This window comes from Rhinolophus hipposideros, assembly GCF_964194185.1.
Source record: "Rhinolophus hipposideros genome assembly, chromosome: X".
Lineage (NCBI taxonomy): Eukaryota > Metazoa > Chordata > Mammalia > Chiroptera > Rhinolophidae > Rhinolophus > Rhinolophus hipposideros.
Window position 1 is genome coordinate 68,258,824 of NC_138046.1, and position 24,978 is coordinate 68,283,801.

General features: G+C 35.4%; 1 pseudogene across 1 annotated transcript; it reads left to right on the forward strand.

Annotated features, from left to right (window-relative positions):
- The first annotated feature begins 7,220 nt into the window (after positions 1-7,220).
- Positions 7,221-8,443, forward strand: LOC308494223 (coiled-coil domain-containing protein 90B, mitochondrial-like; annotated as a pseudogene). Its single transcript has one exon. The product of its transcript is annotated as a coiled-coil domain-containing protein 90B, mitochondrial-like (transcript).
- The last annotated feature ends 16,535 nt before the right edge of the window (positions 8,444-24,978 follow it).

The window sequence follows — 24,978 nt, forward strand, 5'->3', positions numbered from 1 at the left end:
TTTGTACACTGGAATTTTCTTCATGGCATCATCCCCATCAACTTGGACTAACATGTCCCTGATTTCACTTCCACTCTTGCCAAGTTTAACAACAAATTTAATTTTGTTCATTGCTCCCATTCAAGCTCAGATGGTCTTGCGATGGCATACAAAAACACGCAACAACAATAATGAATGTCACTCAGCAAGACATAGCCACACATCCACACAAACACAGCTGTGAGAAACTGATGCACCAAAGTTATGAAACCTTACTGAGCTGTTTGTACAGTGCTGCCAATGTAATCGCACGGTGGCAAGTTCATGAACTTAATTGTTCATGAACTTAGTATGTTGTTGATCTATTACTTCTTTTTGGGGCAAAGGATGCTGAAGTGTTTTAAGAGCTCCTACATGAGAAAAGACACTTAGATCTCCCTGGTTGTGGCAAAAGTTATTCCCCTGCTTGCTTTTTCTAAATTGGTACTTCCTGTTTCCCCCTTAAAATGTAGAAAAGCAGACAAAATTTTGTAATAGCTTTAATGACATTTTCTAAGGGCTTACAATTTACTAAACATTATTCAAAACATTTTGCATGCATTGTCTATTTTAATCCTCCCAAAAGAAACTTGAGAAAGTTGTACATACTTATTTTCATTTTTCTGATGAAAAAATAAAGATCAGAGAAGCTAAGCCCTTCCTTAAGGACAAATAGCTAGAAAAGTGGCAGAACCAGGATTTTAACCCAAACCTGAATAAAAAATAAATTGAAATTACAATATTATTGATTATCTTAAATGATTTATAAAATAAAAACAAGATAAAATACTAAGAATTAAGCAAGATTGTCTAAATTTAAAGCTTTTCTCATATCCTCTGATAAAATGATGTGGAAAGCTTTTTCTCTTCTTATAAGATAACCATTTGAAGGACAGGTTGGCAGAACAAGGATCTCAGTAAGCCATGAAGAGCAACCTCTTTGCCATAAAGATTGAACTATAATGAGTTGTTTTATATTTTTGGAGTAGATGTAATATGCAATGCACCATCCATATTAACTTGATGCCTTATGTCAGACAACCATGAGATAAATCCAATATATAATAATAAGAAAATGAAAAAGAAGAAACATTAATGAACCACAGAGCCTATTTTCAAAATGTCTGTGGTTTCATATTTCAAAGAGGTAGCTTCAAGGAACAGATGCCTGCTTCTCCCCATTAGTCTTCGTTATTTAATGTTATTCCTTTTTACAGAGACTTATGGTCTAAGGTGCCCGTTAAACCTTGTCAACCATTGTTCCATTCAGCATTGATGTGGAAGTAAGTTATATGAGTGAGGGGCCATTTATTCTCTCTCTAGCATCAAAATAGAATAAACATAATTATTATACACTATAAATGGACAGATAAAACCAAACAAATAAAGATATATCAATTTCTCCTCTCTGAATACAGTATAGAGACAGAGTCTAATCCAAAATCATTCCCATTTGATAATTCTTATTTAAAACTCAATGTCTTCATGCTGACTATATATATTTCTGCTGAAATATCCTGGTTCTACAAATGGAGAATATGATTTTAAGTGCTCACATAGATTACTACTTATTTCAACTCTGTTTCATAATTCTTAACTACAAATTTAAAATTTTATTAGGTATTACCCTTGTCATTTGGTCGGTCTTCAGTACCATTCCTATTAATAAGCTCAGTGTCCCAACTCACCACAGGAATAATGTGTTCATTATTCTGTGAAGCCTTCTTTAATATTCAAACCTAAATGTTTGTCTTTACAGTAAATTACTCTATAAAAAAATCTACCAGAAGTTTTAAAATTATTTTACATAAGAATTTCTTATTTTATTAGAATGGTTGTACATTAAGGAAAACCTCAAAGATTACAGGAATAAATAAATAATAGCTGCTCAATAGCATCTATAAAAATCCTCACTTTTTGGAAAGCAAACGCAGCATAGTCACTTTCTTTTTGTTTGATGGAATTGGCACAAACTGGGGAGAAAAAAAAAACATTTGGTTTAACCTCCTCATGTAAACTTCATTAACTATTATGCTAACTAAACCCTTTAAATCTACTGTTTAACTAATTCCTTCAAATTTTGCAAAACCTTATGTATTAAACAGGCAGAAAGTGTAATTAAAGAGTCTGATAGGGAGGATCTAAGATTGTGGAGTAGATAAACACTGTGCCTGCTTCCTTTCATGAATACTGTGACGGTCCAGCCGCCACGAGTCGAACGGTACCTGGAAGGGGGAGCGGGAATGCAAAAGAGACACTCACACGTATGATGATGCGGCCGGTCTTCAGTGGTGCTGAAGCACGGATTTATTTTACCTTCACCAATATATACCCTTTGGGTACATGCAGTTTAACAATCACAGGTATGCATTACCTCACAGAAGTAATTATCATATGAAAGAGACTATCAAATGTCCTGATAGCCATCAGTTATCTGTGTCCGGGGAAAACCGGCCACTCCCACCTCATTCTTCAAATACTTGCAGGCCCCTAGAGGCACAGGTGAAACAATGCCTTAGGTCCTGAAACAGATTAATCATGAACTAAGCCAGGCCACAGGTTTCCAAGGAAACAAGAAATTATGGCTCCCCACAGAATACATTAAAATTACAACTAAATTATAGAACAATCAACCTGAAGAACCATCTGAAGTCTAGCTGAACAGAAGTTTTCAAACTAAGAATATAAAGAAGAAGCCACATCAAGACTGGTAGGAGGGGAGGAGACTCGGAACTGGCTAACACCAAACCTCTGTGTGGTGGTTGAGAACTGGGAGAAATATGTCAGCCATGGAGATAACCTCCTAGAGGCATGAGGTTACCCAGATCCACACCAGTCTTACCAGCCCAGAGTACTCGTGCCAGGAAGAGTAGCTGCCACAACGTCTGGCTGTGAAAAACAGTGGGGTTTCTGACCATCAGGGTAGGACAGAAGGCAACAGGAAACCCAGGTGTCCCCTTTAAGGGCCCATGCACAGACTCTCACTCCCAATCACTAACCTTGGAGACAACGGAAGGGCAGACTGTTTTATGTAGCTTTGGAGCTAGAGCTGAAGCACTGCTGGCATTTTTTTTCTGTGAGGGACCCTTCTCCTGTGCAACCAACAGGTTCTTGCCATCTTTCCTGTGTTGTACCTGACCTCTATGTTTATGGCCAAATCTGAATCTGATTGGTCTGGTGAGCTCCGTAGCTCTGCCCTGCTCAATCACTGGGACCCCAACCCACCCAACCACCCTACTGCTGGGATACTTTCTCCAACAGCAGCCAGCCCCACCTGCATTGCACTCCTTCTTGAAAAACTATCAGAGTCTGCAAGACCCAGGCGAGTGGTGACAGGCCTCAGTGTGCTCTGAGATTATTGCTGAGTTGCTTCAGGCTCAGTAATGAGACCAAACTAGAATCTACATTAACCTGGAGACCACAACTCTTCCCACTCTAGTGACTCCCTGAGACCCTGCCTCACTCAACTTGCATACTGTGTGAGGCTTTATCAGTGGTTGAACCTTAAGTGAGCTAGCATGTGGCAGGAGGCTTCAGGGTGTGCTGTCTTTTTGTGGAGCTATTCCAGGCCCGGTACTGGTGACAGACATCCTCAGTTTACAGCATGGCCTCTCCCACATGCCTCCAAGTTCAGTACATGCAGCGAACAACTGCAGATCACTTTGTAATTCTTACCAGATAGTCCCTGGCCAGTCACAGGCCATGTATGACCTGGGCCTCCACCAGATCCCCTTGCAAGAGGCCCTAGAATTAATATAATTGGAGGTTGGCTTCAGACCACAGCACAGCACCACCCAATTAGCCTCACAAGTGGCACAGCCAAAGGGCAGTCTCAATAGGCACCAGAGCCCACTGTGGTGAATCCCACTCACTGGGTTAAGCTCCTCCCACAGCAGCCTGTAAGCTGAGGACATGGCCAAACCCCACAGCCAATCAGTCTAAGGGTTAATCCCACCCACTGATATGCCAATATCAATCAAGGCTCAACTATAATAGGAGGGCACACAAAACCCACACAGGGGACACTCCTGGAGTGCCTGGAGCAAGTGACCAGGGAGACTGTTCCAGGGCTCCACAGAGCACCTACTACATAAGGCTATCTGGCCAAGACTGACAGACATAGCAGATATACATAGCAGATGGGGAAAAAAAAGATCAAAATTATGAATAATAAAATGGCAATAGCTACATATATATCAACAATTACTTTCAATGTAAATGGATTAAATGTTCCACTCAAAAGACATAGGAGGACTAAATGGATAAGAAAACAAGACCCTTACACATGTTGCCTATAAGAGACTCACTTCAGATTGAAAGACACACACAGATTGAAAGTAAAGAACAAAAAAAGGTATTTCATGAAAATGGAAACAAACAAACAAACAAATCTAGGGTAGCCATAATTATACCAGACACAATAGACTTTAAAACAAAGGCTATAACAAGAGACAAAGAAGGACCAAGTAATCTAACTTCTGGGTACTTATCCAAAAAAAGCTAAAATGCTACCTCAAGATGTGTGCATCCTTATGAGGTCTGACAATTAAGTTCACGATCTTGTCACAATGATGTTCCTAAACTTTTTTTGATATCAGAAGGATTATTTATTATGAATTTGTACCAACTGGACAAAGGGTTAACCAAGTTTACTATTTGGAAGTGCATAAAAGGCTGTGTGAAAAAGTTAGATGACCTGAACTTTTTGCCAAAGATTCATGGCTCTTGCATCACAACAATGCACCAGCTCACTCACCCAGCACCGTCTGCGAGGGAGTTTTTAGCCAGTAAACAAATAGTGTATTGAAACACCCTTCCTACTCACCTGGTCTGGCCCCCAATGATTTATTTCTTTATTCAAAGATAAAGGAAATATTGAAAGGAAGATATTTCAATGACATTCAGGACATCAAGGGTAATACAACAACAGATTTGATGACCATTCCAGAAAAAGAGTTCCAAAATTGCTTTGAAGGGTGGACTAGGCGCTGGCATTGGTGCATAGCTTCCCAAAGGGAGCACTTTGAAGGTGACTATAGTGATATTCAGCAATGAGGTATGTTGCACTTTTTCTAGAATGAGTTCACGACCTTAATTGTCATATACCAATAACAAAAGATGAATACAAGTCATGTTTGACTTCTGCAATTACGAGAGGTGCTCAAAGTGGTTACTATCAGCATCCAGACACTTCTGATTACAGTGAAATACTGCTTGAGCAACGTTGACCAAAGTGTCTGCTTGTATACATTTTTTTGGCACCTCCATTACATAGATATAGATATAGACATAGATATATAGACATATTAACTCCATTAAGGGAGAAATTAATATTTAACAGTGTTCAATAATGACATCCTTATTTACGAAAGACTCCACTTATTTATTTATAAGAATAACATGGAGACAAATTAACAGAATAGGAATTAGAAAAAGTTCAACAAATTATGGAGGTATTTGCAAACATTAGGCTAAGTAAAGGCTCTTTATTCTATTTCCTGTGTTTTCTCAAAGGGCTCACATGTTATTAGAACTGAAAATGTCTGAAAATCATTAAATAGAACTTAGGACAATCTGCTTATAAGTGAAAGCAAAATTAATTGTGTGACTTGAAGTAGATTAAAAGCTTAGTCAATTTTAAGGCATTTAAATACAAAACCTCCACATACATATACATTTTCATAAGAATTTTAATTTTTTTTCTAGTGTGTGTTTTTTAAAAAAGGTTTCTTCCATACATCAGTATAATTTTCATACTCTCCCAAACCTTTTTTTCTTCTTTGTTATTTTTCATGAAGGGATACATCTTTTATTCTGTACTAAAAGTTCACTGGGAAAATGGAGTTTATTTTACAAAATGTTGAGGCTAATATTTCATGGAAATACCACATATTTTTAAGGCATGTCAGCAAGTGCATACAGAAATTAATTTCTACAAGAGCAAGTTTTCCAAGTTGCTGATCCATTTGTGTTTCCTAATACAGGAAAGTTGAAACTTCACATAATTCTTAATGAGGCCATTGAAAAAACTCATGTAATTTAGAGGACTTGATTCTTACAAAAAGCATTCCCTTTATTTTTACATTTAATTTTACTTCACCCAATTTATAAAGAGATCACTTAATTATATAGATGAACAAAGATATCCTAAGTACTTAGCATTAATTTAATAATGAAATCTATCCTTTCTACATAAAGTTTAGTTGAGTCATGTAGGTTATTCAAAAGACGTATATTAAACTGACCACAGGCTATTCACAAAGTATGAATATTTAATACCTATGTACTTTTTAGTGTTTTTAGGCATGCAGAGAACTAAGAACAACAGTCTATACATTTATCCAGAAAAGACTATGTAACATACTGTTAATGTGTTTATAAGAAATTACCTAGGTAGCACAATTCAACTAAGTAAGCATTTAAGCTTTCTTAGCTTTTGTGAACAAAGGTATAATTTTAATAGCAATTTGAAAGATTTTACCAAGAAATTTTATTTTGATTTTAGATTATGTTTTATATTTGGACCATATTTAAATATATTTTAATTAGTTTCAAAGCAGTGGGATCTCAAATGCAAAAGAGCCACTAGATAGCAAATTTAGATGGCATAGAACCAATCTGAATAAATCAAAAGCTATATATCTTACGTATTTTATTTAAATGATCCATTTGCCCTACTTTTTTTCTATTATCCATTTCACTCACTACTTTGGGCATTTTTGCCTTTATGTGAGAAGTGCATTAAGACATTTTCAGATAAAAGTTTGATTTATTAAAAGATGCAGATGTCAATTCTGTTACCATATGCTTGCTATTGAAGCACCTATATTTTAAAAATACATTCATGGTTTCCCCACAAACTATTTTTTAATTTAAGTTTGGCTTAAGAGGCATTTTTTTTTTTTGTTCTGCCTAACATTATCTATGTCCATCATACATGCCATCTCTAACAATGAAGTCTAGATGATTTCATGAACCTTTAAACTCATCCCTAATCTAAATAACTACTGCATCTTAAAATTATATCCCTTTTCTTGCTCTCTCATGTCTATTATTTTCTCTCTATTTTAAATCTTTATTTTTCTTGAACCTTAGATTAACCTTAGCAATCAGCCAATTGAGGTGAAAAATTGATCTATAAAATCCTAGTCCAGAAAAATCTCTAGTAACAAATATAAGAAATAAGAGGGAAAACTGAGGATATGTGGAGTCGCAGGGCTTGGCGTCTCCTGCTGTCTGAAAGCAGTGGGGACTGCCGGCTTTTAATCCCCTGCGGGCGTTTCTCGCCGGCCTTGCGGAGAGACTTCTTAACCACCACAACCAAGGAAGGATTTGATATGAGGCGAGTGGACATAACTCCTTTAGAACAAAGGAAATTAACTTTTGATACCCATGCATTGGTTCGGGACTTGGAAACTCATGGATTTGACAAAGCACAAGCAGAAACAATTGTATCGGCATTAACCACTTTATTAAATGTCAGCTTGGATGCTATCTATAAGGAGATGGTCACTCAAGCTCAACAGGAAATAACAGTACAACAGCTAATGGCTCATTTGGATGCCATCAGAAAAGATATGGTCATCCTAGAGAAAAGTGAATTTGCAAATCTGAGGGCAGAGAATGAGAAAATGAAAATTGAATTAGAATAAGTTAAACAACGACTGATAAATGAAACTAGTCGAATCAGAGCAGATAATAAACTGGACAGCAACCTAGAAAGGAGCAGAGTAACAGATATGTTTACAGATCAAGAAAAGAAACTTATGGAAGCAACCACAGAATTTACCAGAAAGGATACCAAAATCAAAAGTATTATTTCAGAGACCAGTAATAAAATTGACACTGAAATTGCATCTTTAAAAACACTAATGGAATCCAACAAGCTTGAGACAATTCGTTATCTTGCAGCCTCCGTGTTTACTTGCCTGGCAATAGCACTGGGATTTTATAGAATCTGGAAGTAGCAGTGAAATGACTATATCACGCCCCTACTGCTGTTGCTGTCGACTTCTTAGAACCTTCACCAGGATAGATTTACTTTGAACATTGAAAGTTGCAGCAAAACTTAATACAAGATTATTCAAAGTACGTGTAGACTAAAAATAAATGATTTAGACTGAGAAGGTGTATTTTGTCTGTTTATGTGTCTTCATTATGTTGAAAAGCTGCCATTCAAAACCTGATTAATTTTGTCTTTATCCTTTTGATAGTTCATAGAAACTGAACCAGACTTTTCTTGTGTTTGCCTGAACAACTGTGCAATCATATAGGATTTCTTTGGTATCTGCTGCCTACATACTTTGTTATTTTATTCAACGTTCCTGACAACTATTGCATAATTACCTTTCATATAAAAACAGCAAAGTTGTTTGGAATTTAAAAGTGACTTACTGGAGACTGTTGTGGTTTTTTTTTTTTTGTAATGAACAATAAAACAATACATTTTAAATTAAAAAAAAAAAAGAAATAAGAGACCACATAATTACAGTTATGCAACTAACCAATTGATCAAATTAAACAAAGGTATGCTTGACTGCATGAATTGTAGCTAATACTTGCCATATGTTTATAATGTCATAAATGTCAAAATGTCAAAAATCAGGTGTGGTTTTAAGCCATATATAGATATAGATATAGATAGATACAGATATCTATATATAGATTTTTATCTATATATATCTATATCTATATATATGGCATATATATATATGGTGTTTTATATATATATTATATATATGGTGATATATATATATATATATATATATATATATATATATATATATATATACACATATATATATAAAATACCTATGTACTTTTCCAATCAAATATACATATATATGTATATATATATCCTATAAACTTTATTATTTTTCATTTTTTAGGTGAAGAAAACTAAAACAAAAGAACAAAGAGGCTAATTACCTTGTCCAATGTCAAATAGCTTTGTAGTGATAGAAATAGTACTAGAACCTAAACAGGCTCTCTCCAAAGTTCAATAAAAATACTCTAAATAAATGGTAAACTCTTCCAAATCAGAAGTTGAAGAGACATAGGTAATGTTTTTGACATATGTGAAAAGAGAACCAGATAGAGAGAGAAAAAAATGCATTCATAATATCAAATTCAAGGCCCCAGTAGGATCACTGGTGAAATCTACCAAGTATTTAAAGAAGAAATTATTTCAATTCTCCACTATCTCTTTAGGAGGTTAGAAGTCAAGGGAATGCTTTGTAACTCATTCTATGAGGTCAGGATTATCCTAATACCAAAACCAGACAAAGACATTACAAGGAAAGTAAACTAAAGATCAATATCTCTCATAAGCACAGGTGCATAAATCTTTAACAAACTTACCAAATTAAATCCAACAATGCATAGAAAAATTATACACTATGATCAAGTGGATATTATACCAGGTATACCAGGCAGATTAAACATCCAAAAATCAGTTAATATAATCCATCCCATAAAAAGATGATGCAATTACATAAATATGCAGGAAAGACATTTGACAAAATCGAATACCCATTCCTTATAAAAACTATCAGTAAACTACAATAGAGTGGAACTTCCTCAACTTAAATAATATCTACAAAATCACCCATAGTTAACATTATGTTTAATGGTGAGAAACTCGAACATTTCCCACTAAGATCAGGAAGAAGGCAAGGATGTCTTCTCTTACCCCTCTTTTTCAACATCCTATTGGAACTGGAAGTGCTTGCTAATGGAATATAGCAAGAAAAGAAAAAAAGTGTGTAAAATTTTGAAAGGAAGACATAAAACTCTCATTATTTGCAAATGACATGATCATCTTTGTAGAAAATTTGAAAGAATCAACAAAAAACACCTCAAACTATTAATCAATTATTCAAGATTGCAGGATAAAAGGTTAATATACAAAAGTCAATTTCTCTTCTATAATCAACAAGGAATAAATAGAAATTGAAATTAAAAACACAATGCTATCTACATCCCCCCCCCAAAAAAAATACTTAGCTAATATGCACAAAATCTATTTGAAGAAAACTACAAAACTCTCACAAAAAAATTAAGAACTAAATAAATGGAGAAATATTGCATGTTCAGGAATAGGAAAATTCAACATTATCAGATGCCAAGTCTTTCCAATGTAATCAATAAATTTAATGTAATTCCAATCAAATCCCAGCAAGGATTTTTGTTTGCTTGTTTTTTAAATGATTATTAACAAATAGACTCTAAAGTTTATACAGGGAGACAAAAACACACAATAGTCAAGTCAGTAGTGAAGGAGAACAAAGTTGGAGGACTGAAATTCCCTGATTTTAAGACATTCTATAAAGCTACAGTAATCAAGACAGCATGGTATTGACAACAGACTAGACAAATAGATCAATGGAACAGAAAAGAGAGCCCATTTATAGAGCCACACAAATATAGTGAAGTTACTTTTGACAAAAGAGCAAAGGCAATCTAGTAGGGCAAAGGTAGTCTTTTCAACAAATGGTGCTGGAACAACTATACATCTTCATGCAAAAACGAATGAACATAGATATATGAGGTCTGACAATTAGGTTCACAAACTCATCCTAGAAAAAAAGTGCTACATATCTCACTGCTGAATATCACTAAGGTCACCTTCAAAGTGTTCCCCTTGGAAAGCTATGCACTGATGCCAGCACCTCATCCATCCTTCAAAGCAATTTTGGAACTCTTTTTCTGGAATGGCCATCAGAGCTGTCATTGTATTACACTTGATGTCCTGAATGTCATCAAAATGTCTTCCTTTCAATATTTCCTTTATCTTTGGGTAAAGAAAGAAATCAATGGGGGCTAGATCAGGTGAGTAGGGAGGGTATTCCAATACAGTTATTTGTTTACTGGTTAAAAACTCCCTCACAGACAGTGCTGGGTGAGCTGGTGCATTGTCGTGATGCAAGAGCCATGAATCGTTGGTGAAAAGTGCAGGTTGTCTAACTTTTTCATGCAGCCTTTTCAGCACTTCCAAATAATAAACTTGGTTAACTGTTTGTCTAGTTGGTACAAATTCATAATGAATAATTCCTCTGATATATAAAATGTTGACAACATTGTTGCAACTAATTCACAAACTTAATTATCCGACCTTGTAGAGTTTATACTGATCACAAAATAACTCAAAAATGTATCATACACCTAAATATATAAAATGCAAAACTATAAAACTCATAGAAGATACCATAGAAGAAAACCTAGATAACCCTGGGTATTATGAAGCCTTTTTGCATGCAACAACAGAGGCATGATACATGAAAGAAATAATTGATAAGCTAGACTGCAATAAAATTATAAACTTCAGCTCTGTGAAAAAACATTATTAACACAATCAAAAATTTTCTGGGAGAAAATATTTACAAAATGCATATCTGATAAAGGACTGTTAACCAAAAAATACAAAGAACTCAAAAAACTCAAGAGTAAGAAAAAATAGATTAAAAATGGTCAAAAACCTAACAGACACCTCACCGAGAATAAAATAGATGGCAATTAAGCATATTAAAATATGCTTCACATCATATGCTATCAGGAAACTGTAAATTAAAGCAATGTGACATCATCACATACCTCTTAGAATGGTCAAAATCTGAAACACTGACAACGTCAAATATTGGTGAGGATGTGGAACAACCACTGGAATATAAAAATAATAATAATTTAAAAATAAAAAGGACAATAACAAGAGTTGGTAAGGATGTAGAGAAATTGGAACCCTCAAACACTGCCAGTAAAGATGTAAAATGGTGCAGCCACTGCCAGAAGACAGTCTGGCAGCTCCTAAAATGATTAAATATAGGCTCACCATATGACCTAGCAATTTTACTCTCTTCATTTCTTGGGAATGTCATAACAAAATACAATAAACTTGGTGGCTTCAAAATAAGAAATTATTTTCTCACACCTCTGTAGGCTATAAGTATGGAATCAAAGTGATAGCAGGGGTGGTTCCCTTTGGAAGCTCTGAGGGATAATCATTTCATTCTTCCCTCCTTGCTTCTCATGGCTCCTGGCAATTCTGGGTGGTCCTTGGCTTGTACCAGCATTGCTCCTTTCTCTGCTTCTGGTATCACATTGTCTTCCCCTCTGTGTCACAGTGTCTTTTTTATGTCTTTTATAAGGACACATATCAATTGATTGTCTACTCTAATCCAGGATAATATTATATTGATAATCTTATCTTAATTACACATTGAAAGAACTTTGTTTCAAATAAGGTTAAATTCTGAGGATCCCGGTGGACATGAATTTTAGAGGACGCTATCAAACCCCTACATATTCCTAGGGTATAGGCATGTTCATGTATGCCCACATAAAAATTTGTTCAAGAATGTTCACTGTATCATTATTCAAAATAGTTAAAAAGTACAAGTAAGTATAATTCCCATCAATATACGAATGGATAAATAAATGTGGGGCATTTTATATTTTGACAAAAAAAAATAATGAAGTACTGATACCTGCTACAACATGCCTGAACCTTGAAAATGCTATCTTAAGTGAAAGAAACCAGTCAAAAATAACACATATTGTATGAATCAATTAATATAAAATGTCCAGAATAAAGATATCTATAGAAACAGAAAGTAAATTAGTGTTTACCTAGGGCTAGGATGAAGGGGTGATTAAGAAAGAATAGACAATGTTAATGGTACAAGATTTATTTTAGGGTTGATAAAAATGCCCTAAAATTGGTTGTGGTGATGCCTGCACAATTCTGTGAATATACTAAAATAAATAAATAAATTTTGCATTGCAAATGTGTGAATTGTATGGCATGTGGATTATTCGTATATCTCAAAAATATGTTATATATTTAAAAGTTATAAATAGGAAGACACTCCATTATAAAATAATGATTTTTAAATGTCATAAATGGGAGTGATGTCAGCAAGATGGCTGAACAGGAAGCCTTGGATCCTCTTACCCTCAAGAACACACTGATTCAACAATAATTCATGGACAGATTCCCTTTGTGAAAAATCCAAAAAAGTATTTACGAGGCTCATGATGCTAGGTGAGTGTGAAACCAGCTACATCAAGGCTGATAGGAAAATTTGAGATACCCTCTTGCCATAATTCCTACCTTCAGCACAGTGTCATATGATCAGGACAAACTCAGGAAGGGAAAAAGGTATACTACACTTCCAGTACATCCAAATCTCCAGGTGCTACTCAGGACACTGGCTTCTGTCGACCCTGTTTCAGATTACCGATGGGACATTGAACATGACATACTCTGGGGCCAGTGAGAACAGAGATGGCAATTCAGGCTGTTACTTGCCATAGCCACTCCCTCTGGCTCAGTATAGAATACAAAGAAGAACCACTGTTCACGCCTTCTCCAAAGGGAGGCAAATATATGCACCATGTATTTGATGACCCAAATTATATGGGGGCTGCCTGAGGAATTGGCTTCAGTCTCACTTGTCTCAAAGTGCTGATGGTATCTGGTATAGTTTAGACACCAGTAAGCTGTCAAAAATGAAGAAAACTAGTTGGAATTGCATGAAACTTTCAGGCACCTACAGAATCTCTTGCCAGGCTGACTGGTGATAAATCTGCTCAAGTATAAGTTTAGTCTGTGAACACTGGGAAAGGCAGCTCTTTTGACGAATAAGACACTAACACAGAAAGTCAAGGAAATGAAGAAACAGGCAAATATTTTCGAAAGAAACAAGATAAATCATTAGAAACAGACCCTCATGAAATGGAGACATAATTTACCCGACAGGGAATTTGAATATTAATTGAAAAGATGTTCACCAAGGTCAAGAGAACAATGTTGGAAAAGGACCACTTAAAAAAAAATGCTCTAAAGGTTTGAATAAATATTTCTCCATAAAAGATATACAAATTATCAGCAAATGTATGAAGAAAAATGCTCAATCTCACTAATCATCAGGGAAATGTAAATAAAAACCACAATGACGTATCACCTCATACTTATTAGGAGTGTATATATATATATATATATATATATATATATATATATATACACACACACATTATATATACATATATATGTATATATAAATATATACATACATTATATATGTTCCTAATATATATACACATATATGTATGTGTATATATATACATATATATTCCTGATAATATATATAATACATATATATATATATATATATATATATTCCTAATACATCTGAATAATGGTTCCACTTTTATGAAGTATCTAAAATAGTCAAACTCAAACTCATTGAATCAGAGAGGAGTATCATCACTACCAGTGGTTGAGTAATAGAGGGAAATGGGAAATTGTTAAACACTGTGTTCACTTTCTCTCATGACCACATCAAAATTACAACTAAACTAAAAACATTCATGATTTAAAATCACCTGAACCAAAGCCCTACAATGAAGGACACACAAAAGAAGCCACCCGGAGACTGGTAGGAGGGGCAGAGATGTGGAACGGGCTGGTCCCACACATGCATATGACCATTAAAAATCAGGAGAGACATCTCGGCTGTGGAGGTCACCCTTGGAGGAGCAAAAGTTCCCAGCCCTTCCCCAGCCCAGGGTTCCAGCACCAGGGAGAGAAGTCCCCATAATTTCTGACTGTGAAAACCAGCAGAGATTGTGCCTGTTGAAATGCACTCCCAGCCTCTCTTCTTAAAGGGACCGTGCATAGACATACTGACAGAATCACTGGCTCTGAGCTCCAGCACTAGGGAAGCAGCTGGAGAGGTGACAGGGACATACAGGGATAAACTGTGTTTTCTGGCTCTAGGACTAGGGCTAGAGGGGCAGCTTTCTCTGGACAGAGGAGCTGGTAGAGGCCATTCTTTCTTTATTAAGCCCTCCCTTTTTCCAACGTGCAGACACAGGTGGTGCACGTTCACCATATCGTGCTGATTCTGACACCATGTTCCACCCAACCTTTGGGCGCAACCAAGCCGCTTCCAGTGGCTTTTTCATACAAACTGCCTGCCTTGGCTCATGTTGCAGACTTTCCTAGGGTCTCTCAAAGGCTTGTGGAACTGACAAGCAGCATCTGGCTTGAGCATGTCCTGTATCTCTGGCTGAGCAGCCCTAAGCCTGGCACTATCGGCAGACAGCCTTGGTTCACAGTTTGGCCCCTTGAAGCACCTACAAGCATAGTACAGGTGGCAGCCATCTACAGATTGCTTTGTGGCTCCTGTCAGGTGGCCCCACGTGGGGCATGAGTTGCACTGAACTTGACCTGCAGTGGGTGCCCTCCCAGGTGGCCCTGGGGCTGACATGTCCAGTGGCCAGCTTCAAAATGAGCTGGAGCATCACCCAGCCAGCTCCAAGGATGACACACCAAAAGGGTGGATTGTGCAGGCACCAGAGCCCTGCTGAGGCAGGTCCTGCTCTGTAGTATCAGGCCCTTCACCAGAGCGTCTCCACTGTAATAACTGCCAGTCCTCACAACCAATGAGCTTGGGGTTCAGACCCTCCCACTGACATACAAATAGCAACCAGTGATCAACTACAAGAGTAGGGTACACTCAACCCACACAAGGGACACACCTGGAGTGCATGGCTGAAATGGCCAGGAAGACTGCACCACTGAGCCCCACAGCACACCTACAGTGTTTTCCCCAAAATAAGACATTTATAAATATGACCTATTTATAAAATAAGACCCCAAAATTAAGACCTTTCTTTTATTTGGGGACATGATTCTTTGTCTCCCCATTTTGAGCACACCCTTGTATTTTTTTCTATGTATTAGGTAGAACTGCTGTCTCCCAGTCTTAGTAGAATGACAGTATATACCGCGTTTCCCCGAAAATAAGACCTAGCCGGACAATCAGCTCTAATGCATCTTTTGAAGCAAAAATTAATATAAGACCTCGTCTTATATTATAATATATTATATAAAACCTGGTCTTATATTATAGTAGAATATGACTAGGTCTTATATTAATTTTTGCTCCAAAAGATGCATTAGAGCTGATTGTCCGGCTAGGTCTTATTTTCGGGGAAACACGGTATATACAGTCACTCTACTAAGACCGGGAGACAGCCATTCTACCTAATACATAGAAACAATTACAAGGGTGTGGTCAAAATGGGGAGACAAAGAAACATGTCCCCCAATAAAAGAAAAGAACAAAGCTTCAGAAAAAGAATTAAACACACAGGAGACAATCTATCAGGTGCAGAGTTCTGGTTATAAGGATGATGTCAGGAAGAACTTCAACAGGAGAGAAAATATAAAAATGGAGATAGAAAATATAAAAAAGAACTAGTAAAAAACACAATAACAGAAATGAGGAATACATTACAGTGCATCAACAGTAGATTAGAGGAAGCAGAGAATCAAGTCAGCAATTTAGAAGATAATGTAACAGAAAACACTTAATCAGAGCACCAAAAAGAAAAAAAGAATCCAAAAAATTGAGGAGAGTTTAAGGTGACTCTGGGAGAACATCAAGCATGCCAACATTCCCATTATAGGGGTACCAGAAGGAATTGAAAACCTACTTGAGGAAATAGTGACACAAAATTCCCTAAGCTGGTGAAGAAAATAGATATACAAGCCCCAGAAACACAGAGTCCCAAACAAAAATGAACCCAAAGAGGTCAACACCCAGACATGTCATAATTAAAATGCCAGTAGTTAAAGACAAAGATAGCATCTTAAAAGCAGCAAGAGAAAAGCAGTTAGTTACCTACAAGGGAACTCTGATAAGACTCTCAGCTGATTTCTCAACAGAACCATTACAGACAAAAGGGATTGGCAGGAAATATTCAATGTGATGGAAAACAAGGACCTACAACCAGAATTACTCTACCCAGCAAAGCTATCATTTAGAATCAAAGGACAGATAAAAAGCTTCCTGGACAAGAAAATACTAAAAAAGCTCATGACTACCAAACCAGTATTACAAGATATGAATAATAAAATGGCAATTACTACACACCCATTAACAATTACTTTCAATGTAAATGGATTAAATGTTCCAGTCAAAAGATGGGGAGGCGGCAGAATGGATAAGAGAAGAAAACTCATATATGTTGCCGACAAGAGACTCCCTTCAGGTTGAAAGACACACACAGATTGAAAGTAAAGGAACAAAAAAAGGTATTTCATGAAAATGGAAACAAACAAACAAATCTAGAGTAGCCATAATTATACCAGACAAAATAGACTTTAAAACAAAGACTATAACAAGAGACAAAGAAGGACCTAGTAATCCCACCTCTGGGTATTTACCTGAAGAAACACAAAATGCTACATCAAGGGGATGTGCTCATCCTTATGTTCTTTGCAGCATTATTTTCAGTGGCCAAGATATGAAAACAACAAAATTGTCCTTTGATAGATGAGTAGATAAAGAAGATGTGGTATATACAAGGTCAAACAATTAAGTTTATGAACTTCTTGCAATGATGTTGCTAACCTTTTTTTGATATCAGAGGGATTATTCATTATGAATTTGTACCAACTGGAGAAACAGTTAACCAAGTTTACTATTTGGAAGTGCTGAAAAGCCTGCGTGCAAAAGTTAGATGGAAACAACCTGAAGTTTCTGCCAACAGTTCATGGCTCCTTGCATCATGACAATGCACCAACTCACCTAGCACTGTCTGTGAGGGAGTTTATAGCCAGTAAACAAATAACTGTATTGGAACACCCTCCCTACTTACCTGGTCTAGCCCCAAATTATTTCTTTCTTTACCAGAAGATAAAGCAAATATTGAAAGGAAGACATTTTGATGACATTCAGGACATCAAGGGTAATATAATGACAGCTCTGATGGCCGTTCCAGAAAAAGAGTTCCAAAACTGTTTTGAAGCGTGGACTAGGTGCTGGCATCAGTGCATAGCTTCCCAAGGGGAGTACTTCAAAGGTGACTGTAGTGATATTCAGCAATGATGTATGCAGCACTTTTTCTAGGATGAGTTCATGAACTTAATTGTCTGACCTTGTATATGCAATGGAATACTACTCAACCATAAGAAAAGATGAAATACTGTAATTTGCAACAACATGGATGGATCTTGAGATTTTTATGCTAAGCAAAGTAAGTCACACATAAAAATTAGAGAACCATATGACTTCACTTATATGTGGGATATAAAACTGAAAGCAACAAAGAAAAAACTCATGCACAAACAGTTGAGTGGTTACCAAAGGGTAAGGGGGGGAGGGGAATGGTAGACGAGGATAAAGGGGATTAAATATATGGTGATGGAAGGAGAACTGACTCTGTGCGGTGAGCACATAATGTGATACATAGATGATGTATTATAGAAATGCACACTTGAAACCTATGTAATGTTACTAACCATTGCCATCCCAATACATTTAATAAAAAAAGAAAATGCTAATACTTCTGTCATCTTTATGTCATCTATTGTTTTTTTCATCAATTTTGAGATCTTTCTTGTTCTTTCTATTACAAGTGATTTCCAAGTAAACCCTGGACGTTTTGGGTATTATGAAAGTCTAGATCTTATTTAAATCTTCTGTTTTATCTGCGTCATCTGACACCAATCTAGTCAGGAAAAAAATAATTGTTTCCTTAGTATCCCAGGCGGGGATTGAATTCCAGTTTCCCTGCTTGGGAACTCATTGTTCTGGCTCCTGTTAAGCCTCTGCTGATACCTCTCTTGCAGGGAGAGATAACACCTAATTACTATTCACCCAATGGCTTCCACTAACAGCACTGGGGTAAGGAGTGGCCTTGTTACAACTAGGCAGTGATGAGAAGTCCTTATTCTATATTATGCTTTCTCTGGCTCCACCCCAGTGTGGAGGGGCAGCACATCTCATCATTGATGGATGAGAGTGGAAGTCGAGGTTCCCAGTATGGTCTCCCCAAATGGAAACTGGTCGGGCGAAGGCTCATTGCCTTCTTGCAGCAATGAAAGTCCCAGCTTTTTTTGACAGTACCCCAGCAAGAATTTACGATATGACAGTGGAAATCTTAGCTCCCCACTCAGCCTTTGCTGATGTGAATGGTGATGTAGCCACAGAATTTATGGGCTTGTGGTGTCTGGCTGAAGTAAATCAGTTATTATCTGAAGATTTTCTGTCTTGCTAGGCTGCCTTTCTCCTGGTCCTTTGACTACAGAGAACAAGCTTTTGTTAAGGCTTATTCATCTGTTCCCATTGGAAATTCTGGGTTGCTGGTTTATTTGACTGCATGTATGAAATAATGTGAAACAAAAGAAAATCCAGAGAACTCACAAACATGCCATTCCTTGGGGCCCAATATCCTTAGACAGTCCCTTCCTTCACCTTTCAGAGTCTTTGTGTTTATTTATTTATCTATTCATTCATTCATTCATTCCAGGATTTTTAGTTGTACTTAACAGAAGAGACAGACTAATGTAAATCTATTTCACTTTTCCAGAAGTAGAAACTTATCTTGCTCTAGTTTGTTTTATTTTATTATTATTATTGTTTTAAAATTTGGGAAGTACCTGGTCTCTCCTGTTTGTTTTTCTTTTTTGCCTTCTTTGCCTCACTTCCTACTTCCCTTCCTTTCACTTTCACCCTTACTTTCTCCCTTCAGTACATGAAATGTTTCTTTATCTCAGTACTTTATATATACAACAAAGGAATGGATTAAAAATAGAATAAAGTAACTTACATCATTTTTAAGTGCTTACTGTGACTCAGACATTGATCTCGAAGTTTTTCTGCAATTGTCTTATTTAATCTTCAGAACACTCTTATGAGGTACTCACTACCATTCCTGTTTCACACATGAAAAAAAAATTAGGGAAAAATTAACACATTGCCATGGTTACTCAGCAGTAAGTGCTAAGATAAGATTAACTCCCCAGGAAGACTTTTGCCCAAATTTTCTTGCTTAATTGCTGCAGTAGACTGCCATGTGCTTGTGACTATTTTTTTTCTGTGTATGTAAGTATAGAAATACATGAACACATGTGGTAAGAAAGGGAGAGAAAACCAGAAAGAAAAAGCAATAGTTTACAGTTATATATGTGTAACAATATGTAATAAATTATTAATAAACACTAATGTTCTAATTTTAAATTGTTAAAACCTACTCACTGTAAATTGGTGGAATGTACTCTCTGATCTAGCTAAGGGAGTTACCTTGTCTATTACAAATTCCATTTCAATCATCTAGATTCTGTTGATTTCTAAATTAAGATTTTCAAGTTACATTTATGCCACATCATTCTGCTCAGTCCTTGTGCACAGTTGTCGAAAATACTGCATTCATTAGCAATTTCTCAAAGTTGACACGTTTTAGCAACTATGTATGAGTGCAGTTTTCCTGCAGTATATTGTGCTAAATGCCTGATCCCTTTTCCCTATTAACCAAGAATGAATTATTTCTATATATATGCACACTTCCATTTTCTAATTCTCCAACTGCTGCCTCATAATAATAACAGCTATATAACTAGAAGCTGCTTACACATCTCACCTCTTTTGTAAGAAAAAGTTACTTTCCTATTATGATTAAAGTAAAAAGGACTACAAAGTAAAGACTGTTATGCATATCCATATTTATAACACTAAACACTTCCCTCTGACTATAGCACCCTGAGTTTAGGCATTTCATATCTATCAAGTGTTGACTATATTTGAACCCCAATAAAATAAAGATTGCGCTGATAATTTCTCTTTATTTTTTTTGTTCCATTATGTCCATTCTCTTCAGCCATCATAATATATGAAACTGAAATTATTTATTACATTTGTTTAGTAGTATTTTATGGTGCTAGTTCTAAACATTTAGAAGTTGAAAATAATGTTTTACACTTTTGCTCTAAGTCAAAAGTTTCGAATTTCTCTTGCATGTATGTATACAAAGGTCAGACAATTAAGTTTGCAAAGTTTCCACCATGCACTTAATTGTGTACATGTGTAATTGTATGTATATGTGTATGTAAACATTATGTGCAACTTTCAAATAACCCCTGACAAAAACGAGACATTTTCAGAGGTGAGCGTGTGCATTTGAGTCAACAGAACATATTAATCCTGATATTAGGCCACATTTTTCCTCAATAATTTTTCTATCTTTACACCAAAAACAAAAACCATGAAGCTCATAATTGTAGAAAATATCTTGTAGAGGGTATATCTGTTTCTTCTGCACAAAGGCAGGTATCTTCTTGAATTTTATTTTTAAATATGAATTATGTAAATTCAAATATGCTTGGAGTGAGGTAACAGGTACAGAAAATGAAATACAAGATGGAGGTCTCAGGAAAGTGGCAAGAAATAGCATCAACCAGGATACATTTAAGATTAGAAACTAAAGTAGATAATAAGACACATTAGAGACAGGATTATAGTTAGAAAAAAAATCTGTCCATTAAAGATAAATTGGTTATAGGAAAAAATATATAAATGAGAGAAATGTGCAAATTAAACAAAGATTTATTAGCTATGTTGTTTCTTCTTATAATAAGTAGGTGTGAGAGATAGATGAGGAGTAGGTCGTCATGTTAGCTCATATCCTAGAACTATCAGCTAGACACTGATAAGAAATGATTATGAAATGATATTGGTTGGAGGAGAATATATTAAGGTTCAGTCAGAAGTATAGATGTAATAGAATTGCAAGATTCCTCTTACCAAAAAGTAAAAATAGTATTTCAACTTATAAATTTCAGTCACACTTAACTAGTAATGCCATTGTATAAAAAATCAATTTTACTGATAGTAAAGCAAATGAATATAATCACTTTTCATTGAAAGTGCTTTTTTGCTACTTATATCATCTTACAATGATTTGAAGCATGTGAAAGCTTTAAAGATTTATATAAACTTTTAATCAGAATTCAATTAACTTACTTTTGCAGGAACCATACATTTTGTATTCTAATGCTTTCCTGTCCAAGCAATGCCCATTAGGGATATAGTTTATGTAATACTACTTGATATTGACCCTAAAATTTAAAAAGCTGCATCTCCTAGAACTGCATCTTTACTAGAATTATGACTAGAAAACATTTTAACCACCAATTAAAAGAACATTATCCTCTAATGAGGTCAATTTATATACCAGGAGAGGTCCCTTGTCCCACTATTGTAACTTTCTGTCAAATAACTGCAAGTGCCTAAATGAGACTAGGTGATCTCTGCTTATTACTATTGATTTGCACAGTGAACTGTAAGATAGTCCAACTTTATGAATGTACAATTCAAAATCTACTTTTAATGTCTAAACATTTAGTTGGCCAATATACCTGGTTGAAATATGCCAGAGAAGATAGCATTTTTCTTCATTTTTATTTTTTATTTCCTTGAAAGAAGATAGCAGTCCTAAGTATAGAATGTCCTACAATTACCTCAACCTGGAGCTTTTCCACAGAAGATTTATTGAGTCAAACATTTAACTTCAGGAGGTAATATAATATAAATCTATGACAGAAAAAGGGCATATAAAACTATGTTTTCACTTAATTTTATGCATTTAATATTATAAACTAATTTTAGTGTGACTTTAGAGCTGTAGTATTAGCTGATTAAAAATTAGAAATCCTAATATGTTGAGTTGTGTGTGTAAACACAAAACTAAATTATAGAGAATATAAAATGAAGAAACAAAAAGTTTTAGGAGGTTGACATGAAATAAAAGTCCAAGTGGTAATGAATAAAGTAGTGTATATTTAGTAATACTAACAGCTGTTACCATTTACTGGACATTTTAAGTTAGATTAACTCTCACCACAAACCCATAAATTAGGAATTTTCCTCATTGCAAATAAGGAAAATGAACTTTAGAGAAGTTCATATCCTAGTCCTAGATATCTCCGCTAATAAACTTTGGAGAAGAGTACAAATCCAGTTATCCTAGATTTTAAAGTGTATGTTCTACTACTCTCTAACATAGGTCTTTGAAATGACCCCTTACTTACGTACTTGAGAGTACTAATGCAGGTAAGACTCAAAATTTTATTTAAGATTCCTAGTTGTGAAGTTGATTACTGCTGAAGATGATGGTAAAACCAAACTGAAAGAAATTCTGATAACTTATAATAAAAACTGTAATGAGTGATTATTTCATTACTCTTTGGATCTACACTTCATTATGCGTTCATTAAGGAATAACTGTCAGTGATTGACAAGTCTGCATACGGATGATGATAAGAACAACAGGGCTATTAAACATCACTGGGTAGAACAGGCATAAGCCACAAACAATCAGGTAGATTAATGAGAATAATTAAACCATGAGTAGATACCTTATGGACCATTTACTTATTCTCATATTATTTATGACTACTGTCAAATATATAAAATGACAAAGATCTACATAAGTGGAAATGTAATCATGTAAACTAGACATATAAGCCTAATGTGGTACAACAAAATGAGTTTCACTATTAACATTTAACCACCATCATTTTTAAAGATTTTTATTAAAATATAACAAACATACAATATTATATTATACCATAGTCATACATACATATTTTATTACAAATACAATATTACATTACACCATAGTTATAATATCACATTATACCATAATTATTTAACACTTTTGTTCTTTTTTTAGTTAAATATATATATATTTTTAAATTTATTGGGGTGACAATTGTTAGTGAAATTACATAGATTTCAGGTGTACAATTCTGTATTACATCATCTAAAATTCCCATTGTGTGTTCACCACCAAGAGTCAGTTCTCCTTCCATGACCATATATTTAATCCGCCTTACCCTCATCTCCCACTCCCACCCCCATTATCCTCTGGTAACCACAAAACTATTATCTGTGTCTATGAGTTTTTGTTTCTCATTGGTTTGTCTTGTTCTTTTGTTGTTTTTGGTTTATATAGCAAATATCAGTGAAATCATATGGTTCTCTGCTTTTTCCGTCTGACTTATTTCACTTAGCATTATACTCTCAAGATCCATCCATGTTGTCACAAATGTTCCTATATCATCATTTCTTACCACCGAATAGTATTCCATTGTGTATATATACCACATCTTCTTTATCCATTCATCTATCAAAGGACATTTCGGTTGTTGACGTGTCTTGGCCACTGTAAACAAAGCTGCAATGAACATTGGAGCACAGGTGTCTTTATGTATAAATGTTTTCAGAATTTTTGGGTAGATACCCAAAAGAGGGATTGCTGGGTCATATGGTAATTCTATTCCTACTTCCATAACGGCTGCATCAATCTGCATTCCCACCAACAGTGTATGAGAGTTCCTTTTTCTCCACAGCATCACCAACACTTGTTACTATTTGTCTTGTTGATGAAAGCCATTCTGACTGGGGTGAGGTGATATCTCATTGTGGTTTTTATTTGCATTTCTCTGAGGATTAGTGATGTGGAGCATTTTTTCATATGTCTATTTGCCATTTGTATATCCTCTTTGGAGAAATGTCTCTTCAGGTACTCTGCCCATTTTTTCAATTGGCTTGTTTGTTTTTTTGTTGTTGAGTTGCATGAGTTCCTTGTATATTTTGGATATTAGCCCCTTATCGGAGGCAATATTTGCAAAAATGTTCTCCCATTCAGTTGGTTGCCTCTTTATTTTGTTGATGGTTTCTTTTGCTGTACAGAAGCTTTTAAGTTTCATATAGTCCCATTCGTTTATTTAAGCTTTACTTCCATTGCCTTTGGAGTCAAATTCATAAAATGCTCTTTGAACCCAAGGTCCATAAGTTTAGTACCTATGCAGTTTACTGTGTCAGGTCTTATGCTTAAGTCTTTGATCCATTTTGAATTAATTTTGGTACATGGTGACAGATAGCAGTCCAGTTTCATTCTTTTGCACGTGGCTATCTAATTCTCCCAGCACCATTTATTGAAGAAGCTGTCTTTTCTCCATTGTATGTTTTTAGCTTCTTTGTCAAAAATTATCTGTCCATATTTATGTGGTTTTATTTCTGGGTTCTCAGTTCTATTCCATTGGTCTATATGTCTATTTTTCTGCTAATACCATGTTGTTTTGATTTTTGTAGCCCTGTAGTACAAGCT